General features: G+C 43.0%; 1 pseudogene; it reads left to right on the top strand.

The window, feature by feature from the left end:
• The first annotated feature begins 912 nt into the window (after nucleotides 1-912).
• LOC122051944 lies at nucleotides 913-5672 on the top strand (annotated as a pseudogene).
• Nucleotides 5673-10239: the final 4567 nt, after the last annotated feature.

The raw sequence follows: 10239 nt of genomic DNA, 5'->3' as shown, positions 1-10239 counted from the left end.
GCCAAACCCAACCCTAATTCTTGCAAACTTGCCCCCACAAAGTTCCGGTCTCCCCCTCATCAATGTCGAGCACTTTTATAACCATTGATCCTACCTCTTGCAGGATGTCTTTGCGCATGAAAGCCAAAGGAAGATTATGACATTGAATCCACATTGGTGTTTCATCATAGGCCAATTCATTAGGGCTTTGCAGGCTTTTTAGTTCTTTAAACACAACCAAGTTTTGAAAGAAATTTCCCGACTGGATCAATTTCCACTTTCCTCATCAGTTGCAAAATTCAGGACATGTGGGTTCTGAACGTTTCTTTATTCACTGATTTTGTAGACAGAACTTTAGCAACAAGGCATTTGGTGAGTCTTTTTGTTCCCAACTCAATCGCTTCTCTCGTCCCACTACCAATCCTTCATCGTCTCTATTTCCTGATAATTGTAGGGCCCGTAGCCGAGTTGCTATATCATCTAGATCCATTACTGAACGAAATGTATAAGAAGTATAGTGGGCGTTCAGACTAGGTGTGAAGTAATCCGTCAAACTATTCCAAAATTAACATAGAAAAAATAAATCACATATAAAAAAAATATTTATCTAGATTTTATGAGATTTGACATCAGGCCGTGCTAGTCATTAGACCCATGCAAGTATAAATTATGCCAAAATGCATACACGAAAGCAGCAGGGACCATTCAGATGATCACACGTGGAGGCCCCCCACAACAATTATATCCCATGGTCGGTGCTTATCGACCATTAAGAAATTATCATTAAAAAAAATTAGAAAACTTAATCTCGACGACATTAAATTAAGCAAAGACCAAACAAACAAACATGTTTTTGTTCCACGCAGAGGCTGAACGAAGCCCACAAATAAATGAATACTTGTTCTGCATGATAAATAAATAAATAGATAAATATTTGAAGATAAGAAAGAAGAAGAAAAGGGAGAGCGATATCTTTGTCATGGTTGACGGCGATGGCCTCGATTCTTCATCCTATTTCCACACAAACGTATTTCTCGCCTTCATCGACGCCTCCTCGCTCTCTCCTTCATTTCCTCTTATGTTTCCCTTCCTCTTGCTTCAGAGAAATATCTGTTTGAAGACGATCGAAGTTGTAGCTTTGAAGCTAAAAGTTTCTTCCTTTTCCGGTTATTTTCCTTAATCTTAGGCTCTGTTTGCTTGAGCAATTTGTGCAGTATCTTTAGACGATTGCTGTGCTGGTAAGATTCGAGCGACAGACTGCAGGTTTGCGCTTGAAGTCAACAGAAAGTCGAATCGAACTTACTGAAGCAAGAAATGAGGGCCTAGAAATGTTCTCTGATTTCTGTGATGGTTTACTAGAAATAGACTTTAGTACTCTTGTATTTTGATCTTATTTTTTTTTTCCAAAGCAAAAATAGAGTTGTGGTGTCACAAGGGTTGCTTGCGTTCCAAGAACTTCTGATGTGAGGTCTTGATTCCTGAGTTCTCACCTTTGGTTTTCCAATCCTTCTCTATATTTGGATTCTTCGTTTATCTCCTCCAGGAGTCAAATACTAACATTTCTGATCATCTTCTGATACAGTTTGACTGTTCATGTGTAAAAGCTTTTAAAGATTCTGCTGAACATTTCTAGTCAATCAAGATGTTTCACAAACCAATTTGACTGAACGAAGTTGAAGTTACATCACTGCTTAGGAGATTTCTCTTGAAGAAAATTAAATGATAAACAACCCTTACTTTTAGGAAAATTAGATCGCTCCAACTTTCAAAAAACTAGGTTCTTGGCTTATTTAAAAGTTTAGTAACAGTTTTATTAATGAACTTATATTTCATAAGTTTTGTTCATAAATATTGTTAATGATCGAGCATTATACACTATTAATTCATAATCTCTACTCATGAATATATATTAATAAATTAAATATATATATGTTCAACCAGTTATTTAAATTTATTCATTTAATTGACTTTGACTTTGATGTATATGGAATGAACATATAGAAGTTCTTACCAAGTTAAAACACATTTTACTCACATACATTTTATTCATCTACAACCCTTTTCATATTCTTGCCCAAAGAGAGGAGAGTAGATGACAAATTTTGATTGTGATGCCACCGTAATGTGACTTATCAAGCTGATTGCTCCTAAGCCATTACAACATCTAAGGGACAGACTATAAAATGTCGATGTAACAAACCTTCTCTTTTACTGAACATCCAACAGCCATGGCTGTCGACTATATTTTTCTATCTTGTGTCAGCTACTTGCTGATCGTTTCTTTCCGAGAGCAGTTCATCGATCAAAGTCTTCTTTGTTTTCAGGTAGTCAATCGCTTGAGCAATAATTGTCAATCAGGTGAGCGTTTGGTGTAGCTCGAATTCTCATCCACCCCACACCAACCAGAGCGGAAGGAATTAAGCAGCATGATGAGCGGCAATCTGAAGCTTGGCGTCGAAGTCGTCAGCGCCCATGACCTTATAGGCAAGGACGGCCAGGGGACCGTCAGCGCCTACGTGGAGCTCGAATTCGACGGCCAAAAGTTCCGCACCACCGTCAAGGAGAAGGACGTGAACCCCGTCTGGAACGAGATATTCTACCGCCACCTCCGACCCCTCCGCGCTCTCCGACCGCCACCTCGAGGCCTTCGTCTACCACGCCAACCGCGGGTCCAGATTCCAGTCTTGCATTGGCAAGGTCCGCATCGCCGGCACCTCCTTCGTCCCATACACCGACGCCGTCGAACTGTTCTACCCCTTGGAGAAGCAGGCTCTGTGGTCGCGTGTCAAGGGCGAGCTCGGCCTCAAGGTGTTCCTAACCAACGACCCTTCGATTCGCGCTTCGAATCAGCAGCCGGCGGTTGAGCCGCTCTTGAATATTCCGGCGGGCGGTAGCGAAGCGGAGGCAGTGGTCGCGGCGGCCACCGCGAGCTTTTTCCAGGATACCCGACCAGACTCGGTGCCTGTCCGCACTTTCCACCATCTTCCCAGAGATCCAGAGCAGCAGTTCTACTCCGCTGGTGCCCCGGCGGTCGAGGAGTCCGTCAGGTACAAACACAGTCCGTCGGATTTCAATTGGGTATTGAGTGGCGTGTAATATAGCAGCTAGCTCTAACGAATGCATGCCGTAGAACCAGGCACGTGGGCAGCGAGATGAAGGCCGAGCCGCCGCGGGTGATGAGGATGTTGTCGTCGTCGGCACAACAGCCGGTGGATTTCCAGCTCAAGGAAACTAGCCCTTATCTCGGCGGCGGTCGTATCGTTGGCGGTCGGATGATCCCCAGCGAGAAGGCCGGCGCGTTTGATCTGGTGGAGAAGATGGAGTATCTGTTCATCCGAGTGGTGAAGGCCCGCGGCCTGCCGGCGAAGGACATCACCGGCAGTCTCGACCCCTACGTCGAGGTGCGTCTCGGCAACTACAAAGGCACCACCAGGCACTTCGAGAAGAACCAGAACCCGGAGTGGAACCAGGTGTTCGCCTTCCCCAACGAGCGGGTGCAGGCCTCCGTCGTCGAGGTGGTGCTCAAAGACAAGGACGTCGTGAAGGACGACTTCGTCGGCATCGTGCGCCTCGACCTCCACGAGATCCCCACGCGCGTGCCCCCCGACAGCCCGCTCGCTCCCGAGTGGTACCGCCTCGAGGGCAAGAAGGGCGAGAAGCTGAGCAAGGGCGAGCTTATGCTCGCCGTGTGGCTCGGCACGCAGGCCGACGAGTCCTTCGCCTATGCCACGCACTCCGACTCCATCCCCGCCGTCGACCCGCACACCCTGAGCAACTTCATCCGCGCCAAGGTGTACCACGCGCCGCGTCTCTGGTACGTCCGAGTCAACATCATCGAAGCCCACGATGTGCTCGCGTTCGACAAAAGCAGGGTCCCTGACGTGCTCTGCAAGGTCCGCCTCGGCAACCAGATGCTGCGCACGAAGGCGATCCTGTCCCGCACCGCCAATTTTTTGTGGAACGAGGAGTTTATGTTCGTGGCCGCCGAGCCCTTCGAAGAGGACCTCGTCCTCTCCGTGGAGGACCGCGTCGCCCACAACAAGGACGAGGAGATTGGCCGCGTGCACATCCCCCTGACCACCATCGACAAGCGCGCCGACAACCGGATCATCCACTCGCGGTGGTGGAACCTGAAGAAGCACGTGGCGCTGGACGTGGATCAGCTGAAGGAGGACAAGTTCTCTAGCAAGATCCACGCCCGCATCTGCCTCGACGGCGGCTACCACGTTCTCGATGAGTCGACGCAGTACAGCAGCGACCTGCGCCCCACCGCGAAGCAGCTGTGGAAGCCCCCCATCGGCTTGCTCGAGCTCGGCATCCTCAATGTCGCCGGGCTTCACCCGATGAAGACCCGCGAGACGCGGGGCACCTGCGACCCTTACTGCGTCGCCAAGTACGGCCACAAGTGGGTGCGCACGCGCACCGTCGTCGACGAGTTGAACCCGCGGTTCAACGAGCAGTACACGTGGGATGTGTACGACCACGCCACCGTGCTCACCGTCGGCGTCTTCGATAACTGCCAACTCGTGGAGAAGGATTCCGGCTCCAACGGCGGAAACAAGGACGTGAAGATTGGGAAAGTGAGAATCCGGCTCTCCACTCTCCAAACAGGGCGCATTTACACCAACTCCTATCCCCTGCTCGTCCTCCACAACTCCGGCGTCAAGAAGATGGGAGAAATCCACCTCGCGATCCGCTTCTCCGTCACGTCGATGCTGAACACCATATACATCTACTCGAAGCCGCTGCTGCCGAAGATGCACTACGTGCTGCCGCTGCCCATAATCCAGCAGGAGCTGCTCCGGCACCAAGCCGTCCAGATCGTGGCCGCGCGGCTGAGTCGGATGGAGCCGCCGCTGCGGAGGGAAGTGGTAGAATACATGTCGGACGCTCATTCCCACCTGTGGAGCATGCGCCGTAGCAAGGCCAACTTCTTCAGGCTGATGGCGGTCTTCTCCGGCCTGTTCGCTGTCTGGAAGTGGTTCAACAACGTGTGCTCGTGGAAGAACCCCGTGACCACCATCTTGGTGCACATCTTGTTTGTAATGCTGGTTTGCTTCCCGGAGCTGATCCTGCCGACGGTTTTCCTCTACATGTTTCTCATCGGTGTGTGGAACTACCGGTTCCGGCCGCGCTATCCACCTCACATGAACACGAAGATCTCGCACGTGGAGGCAGTGCACCCCGACGAACTGGACGAGGAATTCGACACGTACCCAACGAGCCGGAGCCCAGAGATAGTGAGGATGAGGTACGACCGGCTAAGGAGTGTGGCCGGAAGGATACAGACGGTGGTCGGCGACATAGCCACGCAGGGAGAGAGGCTGCTCCTGCTGCTGACGTGGAGGGATCCGCGGGCCACCGCTATGTTCTTGGTGTTCTGCCTGTGCGCGGCCATGGTGCTCTATGTGACGCCTTTCCAGATTATAGCTGCCGTCTGCGGATTCTACTACATGAGGCATCCGCGGTTCAGGCACAAACTGCCGTCGGCGCCTCTGAATTTCTTCAGGCGATTGCCGGCGAGGACCGACAGCCTGCTTTAGAGCAGGAAGTAGTTTGTTTGGAGCTGCTTGGATTGGTTGATCTTGTTCACTTGTACAATGTAATTTGTAGATGTTTGGGACTTGTACTCCAACTTCTGTACTTATGTGTTCCTATTCAGCGATCTGCATAAACCATCCAGTTAGTTAAAATCTACCATTCTCATTTTGACTTTTTGTCCTTTAATTAGATTTTGTCTGCACTCTAGCCTTTGGCGGCACATTCATCTCCCCGAAAGGCGCGAGAATCCATGAGAGGAGGCCTAGGAAAAGAGTAAGCTTGGTCAAAATACGGATTATCTCATAAGCATTAGGCAATCTTCATCGGATCACTATCTCTTAATCTAGAAGTTAAATTAAACTCAACATCTAGACAATGATCATTTGACGCAGTAATAAATCCGTCCTTTATTAGTTAACTTATCGGAATTAATTCTGCTGTAAATTGAGATATTCGTCTTGATACTGCACAGCTGCGTAGAATGGTTTTGTTCATTGCTATAAATGAACCTAACGCCAAGTTCATGTAAGTTTCTCTGCATCGTCCTCAGATCACTTTTCGTCCTCTTGTCTCATCGTCTGATGTATGTCTCCCTCCAAAACTTCCGGTTACTTCCATGACTCTACCGTCAAGGTATGCGCTCGGAAATGTTGTTCTTTCCACCATCAGATCGACCACTCTATAACTTCGATTTCAGTGTCTTTTATTTTTTTTGTATGTATGTGTGTTGATTTCAATTGTGCTATCTTATAATCGTGGAAAGTCGGTGCTTTTTAGGATTTTTCTATGCTATTGTAGTCGGCGATCTAAGGTTTTTGGTGTCCGATATTTAGGGTAGATTTGTAGTCCCATTTCGTAGGTGGTTTAGGACTGTCTATTTTTTCAGAATTATTTTGTGAATCGCATGAAATCTATTATTGTTTTATAATTTGTGAAAAGGCCCGTGTGTTCTGACTTTGTCCGCGTTCTGGATTTGTGTGTTCTGGTTGCTTAATCTGTTAATTAGTTTTGGAGATTGCACTGGGTTATACTCTTTGTTTTTAATGCATAGGATTTAGTAGATTTTTGGTCCATCGAACATACCGTCTGGGCATTCATGTATGTAGGAGGCCACCTGGCCAAATGATCCCATCATGTACTCCCTTTCAATGTGATTGGGATGGTTTTACAGGGGCTTAGGGTGAGGGTTATGATCTTTTGCCACAATACATGTAGCAATACAACATAGTACAGCTCTTTGCCAAATTGATTTCAATGGATATCGAGATTGCTATTTTTGTAGTCAGCAGGTTGATTTTTTGTAGTCAGCAGGTTGATTGGGATCATGGTTCGTCTAAACGGTCGCGGCGGCTGTCGCGGACACTGCCGTTCCAATTCCAATATCATTTCGCGGAAAGGTCGCGGCGCGGATTTATCAAAAAATCACCAAAAAATTAGAGAATGGGTAATAAAAAATAAAACACATGAAGCCATACAAAATCAATACATTAGTGCATAATTATCCTACAATAATATAACATGATGAAAAAAAAATACAATAATAATTATACCTAATCAAAGCTAATACCACGAAAAGTGATAGGGAGGAACCAAATCTTCATTATATTCTCCTTGAGTATCATATTGATTAAATTGATCTCCAACATATTAGCGTTGATATAAATTTGGATTAAATTGCCCATATGGATATTCATTTGATTGAGTTGATGAAATATGTTCAGAATTAGATGATTGACTTTGTAATAATGTTTCATCACGACGATTGTAATATCCAAAACCATGATACCCAATAGAACTGCCAGTACCACTTGATGATTCACGATCACGACTATGATGTTCGATATTGCTCCCAAGAGACGTTGAATAATCTGGAATTGCATTCTGTGCATTATCAAAATAACTCTCAGATTCATGATGTCTAATTGCACTTGTATAGGATGGTAAATAATCAGATGATCTATCATATGAATCATATCTGAGTTGATTGCTACTATAATATCCATATCCACCTGATTGGTATCCAATTAGACCATGCCCAATATCTTGAGACTCCCAATTATAACTTCTTGATCCATAATCATCTCTTAGTGGAATTTGTTGGTTCCCTCTCAAAAGCAAATGTTTCATATGTTCTTCAACACTCATATTCTGTCGTGAAGATCCAATCGAATGTTCTTTATCATTGGCATCAACAGATTCTGATAAACTTGTAAAAAAGTGATGTTGTTTCTCCATCCCAGGTTGATACCCATGATTACTATCTTGTGTTGCATAATAATTTTCATGACTTCGTGCCCATGTCATACCTGTGTCATGTTGATCATCTTGATGACTTTGATGAGCATGATGTTCACCATGACTTTGTTGATTATTTCCTTCATTTGAATCATCACTATCATCACTGTCGTCACTTTCATCACTATCTTCACTATCATCTCTTGATAAAACTTCTTTTCCTTTCAAATGTGTTGACTTTTCTACATTATTCTTTATTCTTGAATGACTTTGAACACTTGTAGTTGTGTTGTATTCTTCAGCATCGGATGCTCGAAGTGCTTGATCTAACCATGTCAAATCATCATCTTCTAAAACTAGCGGTTCATTATCTCTTGTCCATTCATTTAAGATGTCCTCATCATGAAAAATATGATTAAGGTCTATCGAGCTGTAAAAATCATCTTCTTCTTGTTTGCGCATCATGTTTTGTACCCTAAGCCGCATATTATAGTGAACATAAACTAATTTGTACAACTTTTTGATAGCCAAGCAATTACAAAGCTTTGTGTGTATAAGAGACCATGCACTCCAATTTCTTTCTCATCCCGAAGATGAGCATGTTTGACTTAGAACTTTTATTGTAATTTTTTGAAGGTGTGGGGGCATCTTCACCATAATCGCTCCACCATTCAGCTGATACAAAAAAAAAAAAATCAATATCATATATATTTTTTAATTATAAATATTTGTAAAATTTAAATTACATACCTGGGAGACTTTTTTTTATTGCCATTTTTGCTACTGGAGACCCAAATTCACCTATCTGGTTTGTGAATAATTTAATTTGAAAATTAGAAGAAAAAATAAATAATTATTGTTTATATTTGGGAAAAATATAGGAACATAAAAAAAAATTACCTCACTGATGGCCGAAGCTTGTGCATTTAAGTTTGGCTCCAATCTCTTAATTACAACCTTTAATCCTCGTTTAACTTCATCATTATAAACACAAGTTCCAGAATATTGAAGTAACGAATTAAGGAAATATGCTGAAATATCAATAAGATAATATGAAATTAGAAATGAGGATTTTGTAAATGATTTTGATGACATACTTTATACTCTACAATTTAAGCAAATAAATATATGATTACCTACCGCATGTAGATGTTGGTGTAATTGATTATACCATCGATTATCAATAATATCCCAATATGATTGTCAATCTCTAGTATTATCTTTTATTGTCATTTTTGCTCTATCCATTGCTTCATAGATAATTGACATTGTTGGTTTTTGATCTTGGTCAACTAATTTCAAAACTTTTACTAATGGTTCAATTACAGCACAAATATCACGAGTCCTCTTTCAAAATCTTCCATCCATTATGATGCTTGCAATGTTTTCTGCTTCTTTTCTTCTTTTGCTTGTATTATTGTATGCTTCCCAATCACCAAAAGTGCACATTCTTTTTAAATCTGAAGAATGCCGAACAAGACTTTCAATTGAAATAAATTCTGTCTCAAATCGAGTTATTCCTGGTCTCAATAATTCATGGTCATTTGTAAATGTTTTCATCAAATTCACAACTTGATCGCTGTTATATATGAAGCTCGTTATTTGCTTGGCTTTCTCAACACACTTTTTTACTTTTGTTGTCTTACCAATATCTTCTAGCATGAGATCAATACAATGTGCTGCACAAGGGGACCAAAACAAATGTTGCCTTTCTATCATCAATTTGGCACCAACGGCCTTATTTGCACCTTAGCTATCTGTGACTACATGCACACTATTTTCCTCTCCGATTTTGTCAATAATTTCACTTAATAAAGATAAAATAAAATCAGCTGTCTTTGCTTTGTTGGTGCAATCAACGGAATTATGAAATACCATGTTGCGGTCACAATATATCATAAAATTTATGATTGGATGCTTGTTGTGTGTGCTCCAAGCATCGCACATTCTTGTGCATCCATACTTTGACCATTTTGATTTTAAAGTGTTCAAATATCTATTTATTTCATCCACCTCCTCTTGTAAATAAACACCACCAATTTGGCATCCTGTGGGCCCTTTTATTCTTATTCCAGCCTCAGCAATGGTGTTTATCATGGATTGATAGTATGGACCACTGTCTGCTGCATTAAATGGAATAGCATTATATATAAACCATTTCGATATTGTCTTACCAACATTTTTTACTTTTTCAGCCCCAAACCAGTTTTTGAGACTCTTTTGTTTTGTGGGAAACATAAAAGAGTCAATTCCTTTTGATAGTAATCTAGAATCCTCTCTTACACTAAGTCTTCGAGACATCCCTTTTTTCAAACCAAGATCTAAGCCAGATGAAGAATTAGAAAATCCTACAATTATAAAATTTAGAATAGTTAAGTACATTAAATTGATAAGATATATACACATAAATTTAAAATATTATTTATATATTTTACCTTGACCATAGTGATTACACATTTGCTCCTCAATGACTCTTGACTCTTG

The sequence above is a fragment of the Zingiber officinale genome, chromosome 3A, assembly GCF_018446385.1.
Source record: "Zingiber officinale cultivar Zhangliang chromosome 3A, Zo_v1.1, whole genome shotgun sequence".
NCBI lineage: Eukaryota > Viridiplantae > Streptophyta > Magnoliopsida > Zingiberales > Zingiberaceae > Zingiber > Zingiber officinale.
This window is presented reverse-complemented; position numbering and strand designations above follow the sequence as displayed.